Below are 13832 nucleotides of genomic sequence, written 5' to 3'. Positions count from 1 at the left end.
TACAGAAAATAGTAACACCAGTTTTGCCTCCAACACAATTTTATCATTGTTGTTGTTAGGTGCCTTTGAGTTAGCTCTGACTCAGTGATAGTATGCAAAACAGAAGGAAACACTGCCAGGTTGTGCACCAACCTCACAATCATTATGCTTGAGCCCATTGTTGCTGCCACTGTATGAATCCATCTCATTGGCGGTCTTCCTCATTTTCCCGGACCCTCCACTTTAAAAAGCATGCTGTCCCACAGATCTGTCCTTCTGGCAGTCTTTGATACTTTTAATATTCTTCTCCAACACCATAACTCAAATGCATCAATTCTTCTATGGCTTTTCTTATTTAATGTCCACTCTCAGATGCATAAGAGGCTATTAAAAATACTATGGACTGGATCAGGTATACAGTTAATTCTCAAACTGACATTTTTGTTCTTGACCACTTCAAAGATGTCTTGTGCAACAGATTTGCCTGATGTATGTAATGTGTTGTCTGATTTCTTGAATTTGCTTCAATGAGTGTTGATGGTAGATCCAAGCAAAATAAAGTCGTTGACAACTTCAATCTTTTCCCCATTTATTTTGATGTTATTTATTGATCCAGTGGTGAGAATGTTTTTTTCTCTTTACATTGAGGTACAACCCCTACTAAAAGCTGTGGTCTTTGATCTTCATCAGTAAGTATTGTTAAGTCTTCACTTTTGGTAAGCAAGGTTGCATCATCTGCATATCAGAGGTTGTTAATGAGTCTTCTTCCAGTCCTGATGCCACATTGTTTTTCATATAATCCAAAATTTTGCTGTCATGTGATAGTAATTTTTGATGATTTCTGCATTCTGCTGGGTCACCTTTCTTTGGAATGTGAACAATTATGAATCTCTTCTAATCTGTTAGCCAAGTAGCTGTCTTCCAAATTTCTTGTCATAGATGAGTCACTGCTTCCAGTACTGCATTAGTAGTTTGTTGAGAGATTTCAATTTGTGTTCCATCAATTCCTGGAGCTTTGTTCTTTGTGAATGCCTTCAGTACACTTTGGACTTCTTCCTTCAGTACCATTGGCTCTTGATCATATGCTACCTTGTGAAATGGCTAAACATTGACCATTTCTTTTTGGTACAGTGACTTTGCATATTCCTTCCATCTTCTTTTGACGTTTTCTGCATCATTCAATATGTTGCCCAAAGAATCCTTAAGTATTGTAATTGATGCTTGAATTTTTCTTCAGTTCTTTCAACTTGAGGAATGCTGAGTATGTTCTTCCCTTTTAGTTTTCTAATTTCAGGTCTTTGCACATTTCATTATAATATTTTACTTTTCTTCTAGAACTGACCTTTGAAATTTTCTGTTCAGCTCTTTAACCTCTTAATTTCTTCCTTTTGCTTTAGCATCTCAACACTGGAGCACAAGTTTCAGAGTCTCTTTTGACATACATTTTGGTCTTTTCATTCTTTATTGTCTTCTTAATAACCTTTTTCTTTTTTCCTGTAAGATATTTTTGATGTTATCTCACAATTCTTCTGGTCTTTGGTTATTAGAGCCTAATGCTCTAATGTGTACTTGAGATAATCTCTAAATTCAAGTGGAATCTGTTTGAGGTCATGTTTTGGCTCTTGTGTACTTGTTTTAATTTTCTTTAGCTTCATCCTGAATTTGCATATGAATAATTGGTAGTCTGTTCCACAGTCTGCCCCTGGCCTTGTTTTGGCAGATAATATGGAGTTTTCCACCATCTCTTTTCTCAGATGAAGTCAATTTAATTTTTGTGTATTCCATCTGGTGAGGTCCATGTGGATAGTCATTCTTTATATTGTTTTAAAAAGGTGTTTGCAATGAAAAAGTCATTGGTCTTGCAAAATTCTATCAAGTGATTGCCAGCATAATTTCTATCACCAAGGCCATGTTTTCCAACTACTGATCCTTCTTCCTTGTTTCCAACATTTGCATTCCAATTGCCAGTAATAATAAATTCATCTTAATTGCATGTCTGACTGCAATTTCAGACTGAAGAAGTTGGTAGAATTCTTTAATTTCATCATCACTGACTAGTGGTTGGTGTGTAAATTTGAATAATAGTGATATTAACTGCCCTTCATTGTAAGCATGTGGATATTATCTTATTACAGATAGCATTATATTTCAAGATTGATTTTGAAATGTTGTTTTTGACGATGAATGTGATGCCATTTCTCTTCAGTTTGTCATTCCCCACGTAGCAAGCCATGTGATAGTCAGACTTAAAATGGCCATTACCAGTCCATTTTAACTCACGAATGCCTAGTATATTGATCTTCATGAGTCACATTTCATTATTTACAAATTCCAGTTTTCCTGCATTCATATTTTGCACATTCCATGTCTCAATTATTAATGGTTTCTTGCAGCCATTTATTCTCCTTTTGAGTTGCGCCCTTTTAGCAAATGAAGGTTCTGGATGCTTTCCTCCATTTGCATCATCATGGTTAACTCTGTTTTGATGAGGCAGCTCTTCCCCAGTCATAATTTTGAGTGCCTTCCAACCTAAGAGGCGCATCTTCCAGAATTATATCTGACAAATAGACGCTATTCATAGTGCTTCAATATTCAGTATTTTGGTGCTATTTGACAGTGTTCCACTGCTATTCATAAGGTTTTCAGTGACTAAATATTCGGAAATAGTCTGCCTCCCTTCTTCTAATTTTTAGTATTGAAGCTCTGCTGAAATCTATCTACCATGTGTGACCCTGAGAGTATTTAAATTACTGTTGGCATAGCATCCAGCATCACAGCAACATGCAAGTCACCTCCGTACAACAAAGTGACAGAACAGTGGTTTTACACTCCCTATTTGTAAAAATTTCAAGTAAACAATAAATTCCCATATAAATGTGATATCACATTTCTGCTGCCAGATAACCTTCTCCAAAGTCTTCTTGCATTCAAAGAAGGAGTCTATTTCTTATTCTAACACCTGTCTGAGTTCAGATTTCTCAAATTCTCCTTGGAAACCCTACACAGGGTTGCTATGAGTCAGAACCTACCTACTCGATGGCACTTAACCACCACCACAACAAAAATAAGAACATTTTCTTCTGCAGAAGACATCTTCAAAGTGTTCCGTTTGAGGGCTAAGATGAACTGAATCAAGCCATGATATTTTCAGTAGCTTCATATGCATGTGGAAGTTGAATGATGAATAAGGAAGATGGTAGAAGAGTTGATGCATTTATGTTATGGTGTTGGAGAAGCGTATTAAAAGTACCATGAACTGCCAGAAGAACAAACAACTAAACTGAAATAAGTATAGTCAGTCAGAATGTTCCTAAAAAGCCAGCTTGGTGAGACTTTATCTGTCAAGCTTTGGACATATCATCAGAAGGCACTAGTCCCTGGAGAAGGACATCATACTATGTAAAGTTGAGGGTTGGCAAAAAAAAGGAGGACCCCAGTGAGATTGCTAGCACAGTGACAGCAGCGATGAGCTCAAGCATCACAGCAATTGTGGCGACAGTGCAGGAAGAGGCAGTGTTTTGTTTTATTTTTATAGGAGGGGGTTATAGGTCAGAACTGACTCAATGGCACCTAACAACAGCTACTACATAGGAACACTTATGGAGTCCCAGAAATGGACTAAAGAAGCACTTACAAATTGTCAAGAATTGTATTAAGTCTTTCAGGTTTGCCTAACCCAACACTTGAGTATGGACCAAGAAAGCCACATCTTCTTCTACCTGTAAGGCAGATGTCTTTCAAGTACCAAAGGGCATCTGAGGGTGGCAAGTTAGGCTGAGTGGCAAGTTTCAGCCACAACAAAGTCCTAGATAGTGGCAGGGTCACCATAAATCCTCTAGGAGGCACTAGAATGTTAGACAACCCAGCCAACTCCTCCCAGAACACACTACTAAACAAGTAGAGGCAAATAACACATACCCTTGAAATGAAGACAAATGCATTTTAGTTTGATTTTATTTCCTCATTTTTCCTTAGGGGACCAAGTGGTCCAAGAGTCCCTTGAGTAGAATTGCTATTAATCATGATCATTTACCTTCCAGAGAGGAAAAAATAAAGCTCAACATGTGCAAGTAGTATTTCTAAATCTCTGATAGATTTGGAAACCATAGTTTTAGTCTTCCAAGTAATTACTAACTACAGAAGGAGAGAACAATTTTGTCATCAGGGACATAACGTTATACCTTTTTGGCATTTTTATTTAGGACATTTGTCTAGTCTGAAAAAAACGTATATATATCATTAGATTTCCATTCCAGATTTGTTCCAGATAAAGCTTCTTACTTTCCCTCACATGACATAGAATCTTAATATAAAACACACAACTGGGGCCAGTGGGTAGGAAAAGGACAAAACACGTTGAGGATTTGGGGATCTGCAATTATAATAAATATTATTCTGTGGACAAGGTGAAAATGCTTTCTAAATATACCCCACAGCCCTGCTTCCCACACTTCACCAATCCCAGTGGATGTTTTTATACAGCTGTTATGAATATTCCGGGTCAACAGGCTTAAGGGTCACTGCCAGGCAGAGAGACACGGTAATACCAGAGGCCAAACAATGGAACCTAAACCTCCAGTTAGGTTCGTAGGTCCCAGACCAACCATGGCTAAATGTAGTCATTCTTAAATATGGTGTTGTGGAAGCAGCTCATGATAATATATATTATGAATAATTCAAGTCCCGCACATTCACTACAGCTTCCACTTCTAATAGTATTAGAAATAGCATTCTTTTTCTTTCTCTTTCCTTAATCCTTCTTCTTTACTGTTTAATTGACTCTCCACCTTCTTCCCTCCCATACCAAACAATGAGTTTCAGATTGCCTATATTGTTGTTGTTGTTAAGTGCCATTGAGTCACTTCTGACACATAGTGACCCTGTATAGGGTTTCTGAAGAGTGGATGGTGGATTTGAACCACTGCCCTTGTGGCTGAAACTGACCTAGTGGTCAAGTGTGTTATTCTGCAGCACCACACCAGGACTTCTATAGAAATATGTAAAATATAAAACATAGCAAGAAATAGGTAGAAAATCGGGTCCTGAGAGGAAATTGGATTACAAAAATGAGAGACAGTTAGGAGTGAGGTTAGCATTTAGCATCACAAATGATCAGGTTCTATTTGAAAGGTTCTGTTTGAAGCACAGACTCTGTCTGAGTGTCTTCAGCAAAGAAGGAGACAGTATTACTTGCAATTGTTACCACATTCAGTGACTGAAACTATACCAGTTACTCCGGAGAAATTTATGCATTGGTCTCCACATTTGATGTGGCTAGTGCCAAGCTGCTGCACCTGTCCATTTGTCAATAAAGTTGGACAAAGCCTTGCCAAAATATTCTCAAATGGATATCCTGATGCCAGACATATTCATCCATGTCCCCATTGGAAACCAGCAGTCCTACTTCTTCCTAATGGTAGGGGTCAGTTACACCTGTCAGAATAGCAATTGCTTCCTTGCCTCTTTGTTGTTCTTTCAGAACGCGGATCCTGACATAACTAGGGCAGAGTGTTAAATTTAAGGTATGCTTGTTAGATTCCCAGGTAGAAGCATTCACTCTCTAGGAACCAAGACCTCTAAACATATGGCATACAGCTTTTCATGGATTGAAAACATACATTGTCAAACTAGAGCTACTTCCATCTACCTCACTGTATCCCAGAATCACCTACCTATGCAGGACTGTATATTGGCACATCATTTTTGCAGTGTATCTTCTTTAGATTGTGCCTCATCTGCACTCTGAATAGGCTCTATCATGTTGCATAAGAACCTGATAGGACCAGTGGATTCCATTGTCATATGTCCACAGCCATACCTTCTTTGTTATAAAATATCTCTTTAATTAGCTATAATGATATAATGCTAATGTACTGTTGTTTTTGGAGTTCTGGTGTGACACAATGGGATAAAGTACTACACTGCAAGGTCAATTTGAACCAAAAGGTCAGAGGTTCAAACTCACCAGCTGCTCTTTGGAAACCCTATACAGGGAAGCTATGAGTTGGAACCTACTCGACTACACTTAACCACTATTGTGTTAGGTGCAGTAAAGTTGGTTTTGACTCATAGTGACCCTATGCACAAAGGATTGAAACCCTGCCCGCTTGTTCCATCTCACATTTGTTGTTATGTTTGAGACCATTGTTAGCACTGTGTCAGTCCATCTCATTGGGGGGGCCTTCCTCTTTTTCACTGACCCCCATTTTACCAAGCCTGATGTCCTTCTCAAGGACTGCTCTTTCTTGACAACATGAGTATGAGAGAAGTCTTAGCATCCTTGCTTCTAAGGAGCATTCTGGCTGTATCTCTTCTAAGACAGATGTATTTGTTCTTCTGGCAGCCTATAGTACTTTCAATATTGTTCTCCAACACCATAATTCAAATGCATCGCTTTTTCTAGGGACTTCTTTTATCATTGTCCTACTTTTATATGCATGGAAGCTATTGAAAATACCATGGCTTTGTTCAGATGCACTTTAGTTCTGAAATTGACCTCTTTGCTCTTTAACACTTTAAAAAGGTCATTTGCAACAGACTTGCATAACGCAAGACTGCAGTACCACCCATTCCTCCCATAGCAGTCTCTACTCACTCAGATAGGCCCAATAATTTATTACAATCACCACACAGATCTCAGACACCATACACACAGCCATGGGATGTATTAGGAAAATGGGGCTTAGTCAGTTTCAATTAAGGGTCCAAAAATGCTCAGGGCACAGTTCTTCCAGTCAGGACAGCCTCTCTTCAGTGATAGCCACACGTAGGCCTCTCTCTGCCTGGCCAGTGGTACAAAGCTCTTTTAAGCCAGCTGATAAATGCTCACAGGACACACTACTCTACCATAAGTCTCAGCCTGTAGGCACTTGGCTCTAGCTCCCCCATTCAAGTGCCTGGAGGTACCCCCTCTGCAAGTAAGCCTCCTGTTATCCTACTATCCTTTAGGTTTTTAAGTGGAATACTAATTTCTGCCATTGGCCCTTGGATGATATGCATTTTAATGTATTGTCATGTTCATGGGGAAAGTAAATAATTTCAGAAGCTTCCACTATCCTTCTCCATCCCAATACCATCTACCTAATAGACAAAGAAATCTATTTTAGTAATTATCAAGTATGTCTATTTCAACTATCCACTTGTGGTACAGAGAAAAGATCGTGTATTGGGTCAGTGGACTCAGTGGACCTACTCTAAGTTAGATAGGTCAATATTCCACTTATTGCCTCCTGTTATAAAACTTCACTCTAACAGGGTGAAATTGTTATGGATTTCAGTCAACTTGGACCATGTGTTCAAGAGTTCTCAAATATTTGTATATTCTCTGTCTTTCAGTGTTCAGTGGTTGTTGTTGTTAAGTGTCATTGAGTCATTTCTGACTAATAGCAACCCTGTATAGGGTTTCTGAGGAGCCCCTGGTAAGTTTGAACTGCTGACCTTGTGGTTCAGTTACTTAAGTAAATATTCTTATGTCACTTGACCTTGATGTAACAGCTATGACATGGACGAGAACTCAACATTACCGGAGTTGTTGTTGTTTTTAAGAGCCATCGAGTCAGTTCCAACCTATAGTGACCCTGTATGGATTTCCAAGGAGCAGCTGGTGAGCTTGAACTGCTGACCTTGCAGTTCAAACTGACTTTGAAGTCCAGTGCATTAACCCATAACTACATTATTCATTATTATAAGTCTTGGGCTTGATTCTCAACCTTGTGTGCCTTCCAGTGATAGATGATAAGAATCTCTTAATTTGCTGCAAAGCATGTTTTGACTTTCAAACTTAACTTTTAACTGGTAAAGAAGTACCTTTACCATGTCTACTTTCCCATATTTCTCAAATGCTTCACACATTAAACCTGATAAACATTCCATTTCATGGATGCACTGTTCTAGTTCACCATCAGTGACAATTTTGTCACATACTAGTGTTTATCCATGCTTCACTTACCATCAGTCATAGATGGTCATTATAGCAAGATGGCTAAGGGGTGATCCAGCACAAGAATTTCATTTAAAAATAATTTGTTTGGCATTCTCAACATAGCAACTCTTTCAGTTCAGTTTTCATGGGAGGTAGACTCTGAGACAGAAATTTGTCTGCAGGAATTGAACTGAGGAATAATTTCTGAATTAGCCCATGTGGGGGATGAAGGAAGCAGGAATAGATGGAGTGTGAAGTTGGTCTGTGATGTAGTACCTACAAAGACCTTAACCAATACCATATTATTATCTGGAGTTGAGATGGCTTCGCATGCTCATCTGAAATTGGGATAAAGGACCAGACTTTGAGACTCCTGACCAGCCATTGGATGTGGTCCATGCCCAGGAAGAAGATATGAGCTCAGATGAAGCAGTTATTTTTAACAGGATAATTTCTGAAGCAGGATTTACTTGTGAACTATCAGCCACCAATATTCTCAGCAGCTAGGGAAATTGAGGGCATCAGTCCTGTAAGAGAGGAGGCAGCTAGATTGCACAATACTGCATCCATTACAGATAGAGAGCAGTATAAGACCTTGAACTTGAAGAAAACACTTACTTGAAATGCATAAATTTAATTTGTTTGCCAATATGTAGACAAATATAGTATCATAAAATCATCTGAGTTTAAGGCTTACACACTAATGCAAATTTTAAATGATCAAGGGGAAATCATGCCAACTATATAAATCCCCAAATTCCTCATGGTGGTGGTCACCTCTCAAAAATTATTTTCTTCTCTCAATCTAAAAGAGCCTGAGGTTATCAATTTCAATCCAGCTCGGTCTTTATCCTGTACCGTCCTGGTCCATAGTCACAAGACAAGCATCAACAGATGTGCTGCACGTCCTCCAGGTAGGCAGAGTGCCAGACTCTTCACAGGTTTGATCAGTTATAACTCCCACCACTGGTTTAATGGGAGCTGATTGGGGGCTACACAGAGGGAATAGGGAGGAAAAACTATACTTCATTAAACATACATATAAACAGTAGGATACATCCTGGTTTTCAGAAATGTTAACATATTTCTCATTAAGGGGTCAATAAGCCATTTAAACTCCAAGGTTGGTGGTTCAGCTCATCAGCTGCTCTTTGGAAACCCTACACCGGGTCGCTATGGGTTGGGATCAACTCGATGGCACTTAACAACAGCAACAACAACAGTATGTGGCAGCGTTGAGTGCTAGAACAAAAAGCCACACATTAGGGAAATAACCAGGGAAGAAGAGATCATTGTCCTAGAAACAAGAGGAAAACCTCATGGAAGAGGAGAAATTTGAATAGGACCAGGAAGAAACAAATATGACATTCGTTTGTTTGTTTTTTCTCCCCTTAAATGTTTTATTGTGAATTATGTGATAGTTTACATGGGAGAACATTAGTTTTACATTCATTCTATCATATATCGTCTCATTGCCATGGTTACAATCCCCTCCATGCAATCCTTCCCTCGTGCCCCCCAGGTCTTCAGCACACAGTCGCTCTCCCTCTCTGCATCTAGTCTCCAGCTGCTCCATCGCTCCACGTCATCATCTCTGGCTCCATTTCAGGCATCACTGCTTCTCTGGGTAGGGTCCCGCTCTCTGCTCTTCTCCCTTGATGGTCCTAGGGACCTCCGCTCCTCTATCTCTGCAGCTCTGTCAGGCATCCGTGGCTGCTCTGATCCTTTCCCCGCTTGGCCCCATACAAAATGGCCCAAATATGACATTCTTAAGTATTTGATTTTATGTCTGTTGACCTTTATAAGGTATTCAGTTGGCCGAATCTAGGAGATAAAAACCACATTTTACTGTTGCATTCTTTGTTTTAGCTGAGTCACATACTATATTAAACTTGTGGGGTATCTAATTATTGATCTGCCTCACTGTATTGCTATTTAACCATTTAAACAATATTTGCATATATCTCCTGTTATGGTGCCAAGAGACTTTATAACAAAGGAAGTCTATTAAAATATTAGGAGAGCAAATGGTGTTTGCATTTGTTTTCTACTTGTTAACACTTGCTGGTTGAGTGTGTAGTCTCCTAATAACAACAGGGACAAAATAATGAAATTTGTTGCTAGTGTGTCATGTTGTTGTTACTAAGTGCCCTGGAATCGGTTCCAACTCACAGTACCCTGTATCAGGTTTCCGAGGGATCATGTGGGTTTCAGTCTGGTGCTGATCCTACAGTGCTAGTGCAACAGTTGTTATTAAGTGCTGTTGAGTTGGTTACAACTCATAGCAACCCTGTATTGAGTTTCCAAGGAGCTGCTGGTGGGTTTGAACCGCAGACCTTGTGGTCTAGTGTTTTCTCTTGGAGCGCCACACAATGACTCTGCTCATGCCACATTTGCTGCAAAGCCATGAAGGTAAAGTCATTCCTAGCTGTTACCACATCTGTGAATAGTAGACGCTGATAAGGAAGAAATAAAATTATACGATTGAATTACATTGTTTTGACAAATCCTAAAATATTTTTAAATTAAATTATCTCTTTACTCTGCTTATACAATTAATATGTGCTCATTGTGAAAATATTTAGAAAATAAAGTGAAGAATTGTTGTTGCTGTTGTTAAGTGCTGTCGAGTGGGTTCCAACTCATAGTAACCTTGTAGAGGGTTTACAAGGAGTGACTGGTGAGTTTGAACCATTGACCTTGCAGTTCAAACTGACCTTGTAGTCCAGCACTTATTCTACAGTGCCACACCAGAATAAATTATCTACCCATATTTCCTGGCACGTTAGGGATATCAGTGTGATAATTGGAAATGAGGATAATGCCACCAGTAACTTATTTTTAATATTAGGATGCAAAACTAGTCTCATACTAAAAATAAGCAAGCAAGCAGACAATTCCAGTGCATTCTATAGCTCAAATGTTCTTTGAAAAATTCGTAATACTTTCTTTTCTCTCTCCTTCTTTCCATCCCTCTCTTAACCTCCCTCCCTCATACCTTCTGTTCCTGCTCTTGACCTTCTTGGTCTTTTTCAATAACCCACTTTCTTGTGAATAACATGAAAATCCACTTTACAAGGTTCATAGAACAAGGAGCCAGAAAGGCTGCTATACTCGTGCATGTGATGCAATTTTGAGCATAACAGGAAATTCACTTGCCTGAGAACTGCTCAGATGGTTCGTCACAAGAAGAAAGGGCAGACATTGGCTATGACACTTCAGAGGTGTTTTAGAGTGGCTCTCTTAGGCGTCATTATAGGGTGCTGCATAATGTAATATGTGATTGTTGATTTAGGACACCACATCACATATAAAAACATCCATTTGTAACCATTTGGCAAGTCTCCTTTTAAAGGGATTTGATTGTATCTACTAAATCTCTCTACAACTCAATCTCCTTTGTGCTAGTTGTGGGCCTGCTCTGTAAATCTTATTGGAAAGAGTTAAGATACAAATTCTCAGTGAGTGAAATCAGAACTTCAGGTGATATGCCCATGCAGTGAATGCTGATGATGTGATATAGAACAAGAGCCGTATCCTGAAAGTGAACTATATTGTGAAGGCAGATGGTCAACTGAATGTATGTCATTCACCATAACTTGGTCTAAACTAATTACCTAATGCAAGAAACAGATGTCCAGGGAGCCTCATAAGCAAATGATATGTGAGTGACTTTACAGTACAGTCAAAATTATGGTAGCTATTAAAATGCCATTGATGTCCAAAACTAGAAAAAAAAAAGTACGTTATATAATGTTTTATAATTGTTTTTCCCTAAGGAATTCAAAGCATCTTATCAGCAGCAACATGACTTTTACATATTAGTAACCATAAAATAGGGCTTCGGGGTAGATTGCTTATTCTGCGTAAGTCATTGTGGTTCCACTATTTAAATGACTGTTTCTGTGGACTAAACTAAATTATATCCTTGTGGCCTACAAGCATAAATGTACCTCTGAAGGTTTCCAGTGCTCAGGTAGGATGTGTTCTTATAAACATGACATTGTTAGCTGTATTCTTACAGGGAAGCCAGGGAGAAAACTAAGACCTGGTCCTGAACTCCCAATTCAGTTTGGTCTCTGATCACATTACCTACAAAGGTGACACAAATAGCTAAGCACTCAGGTGCTAACAATGATTGGTGGTTTGAATCCCCGCCGGAAGCTCCGTGAAGAAAGTCTATTGATTTGCTTTTAAAAGGTCACACCTTAAGAACTCAGTGAAGCAGTTCCACTCAGCACACATGGAACCACCATAAGTTGAAACTGACTCAATGGCAACCAGGAACAACAACAATGCATTTTTGTTGTTGGGTACCATCAAGTCAACTTCAACTCATGGCTACTTCATGTGTTCAAAGCAAACTGCTTCATTGAATTCTCAAAGCTTTGACCTTTCAAAAGTTGATTGCTAGGCCAGGGAAGCTGCTAAACAGCCAACAATGTACAGGACAGCCCTTCACAACAAGAATTATCTGGCTCAAAATGTCATTAGTGCTCAAGTTGAGGGACTGTGGTCTAAAGTAATTAAGAATAACAATAAATAAACAATGTGTCTCACAATCTGTCTTAAGAAGTAAAATAAAAACCTCCTTAAATCCCAGAAACCACTGTTGATTTTTGAATTTATCATTCTCTTTTCTTTTTCTTATAATTTGACCCCATATGAATGTACCCGTAAAAATACATTGTTTAGTTTCTCACATTTAAACATTTTATATAAATGGACTCTTACTGTATTGTGTTTTTCCCTTTTATTTTTCTATGCTCCATCTATGTTGATATATGAAGTTCATTTAACTCATTCATTTTTCACTATTGTATAAGATTTCCCCATCATTCCATTCTATTCCATTCCATTCCGTTGTCAGATAATCATTTAGGTTATTTGCAGTTTGCTATTATGACCAACATTGTTATGTGCATTCTTTCATGTGTCTTTTGATACACATGTGAAATCATTTATTTATGGCTTCTTTTTTGGAAGTAATTTGCTGACTTTCTGGGTATATACCTTTTTTAACTCTACTGTAAAATATAAATGTGGCTAAAACAAAGTATATATTCTCAGCTTCATGCAAGTATTACAGCTGTTCCGCAACCTTAGCAATGTGAGATTGTATGACTTTACAGTGTGAGATTGTATGACTTTACAATCTCCATCAATCTGGGGGGTATAAATGGTATCTCATTATGGTTTCAATTGCATTTCATCAATTTTTGAAATGTCTTATTATTTGTGGTTACTTTCAGTAATATGCTTGATTATGCCTTTTGGCAGTCAAGTTATATTTTTATCTTCATTGTTGTTGTTAAGTGCTGTCGAGTCAGTTCTAACTCATAGAGACCCTATTTTGGGTTTTCCAAAGCCATAATTCTTTGCGGGAGCAGAAAGCCTCATCTTTTTTCTGCAGAGTGACAGGTAGGCTCGACTCATAGACCTTGTGGTTCTCAGTCCACTGTTTATCCTAAAGAACCACCACTTCCAAATTTTCTGGGAAAATTCAAGTCTCAACTTTCAATATTGTAGGACTTAAAGGGCAAACATCAAAAGAATATGGAAAGAATATACAGAAACCCTGTAACAACAACAACAAAATTAGTCTATGCTCAACCATTTCAAGATATAGCATGTGATTAAGAACAGATGGTTCTGAAAGAAGAAGTCCAAGGTGCACCGAAGGGATTGATGAAAAGCAAGTCTCCAATATGAATTGATATCTTTCAACAAGGTGATAAAGCATTGAAGGTGCTAAGAAATTTAGAAGGCAGTCTATTAGAAGAAATCTATATTTAAGCTCATTTCAAAGAAGGGTGACTGAATGGAATGTGAAAATCATTAAACAACATCATTAATATAACATATAAGTAAAGTTTTTTGGACATATTGTCCAGAAGAAACAGTCACTGGAGAAGGATGTCATGCTGGGTAA

Source organism: Chrysochloris asiatica, unplaced genomic scaffold, assembly GCF_000296735.1.
Source record: "Chrysochloris asiatica unplaced genomic scaffold, ChrAsi1.0 scaffold00045, whole genome shotgun sequence".
In the NCBI taxonomy this organism is placed as follows: Eukaryota; Metazoa; Chordata; class Mammalia; order Afrosoricida; family Chrysochloridae; genus Chrysochloris; species Chrysochloris asiatica.
This window is presented reverse-complemented; position numbering follows the sequence as displayed.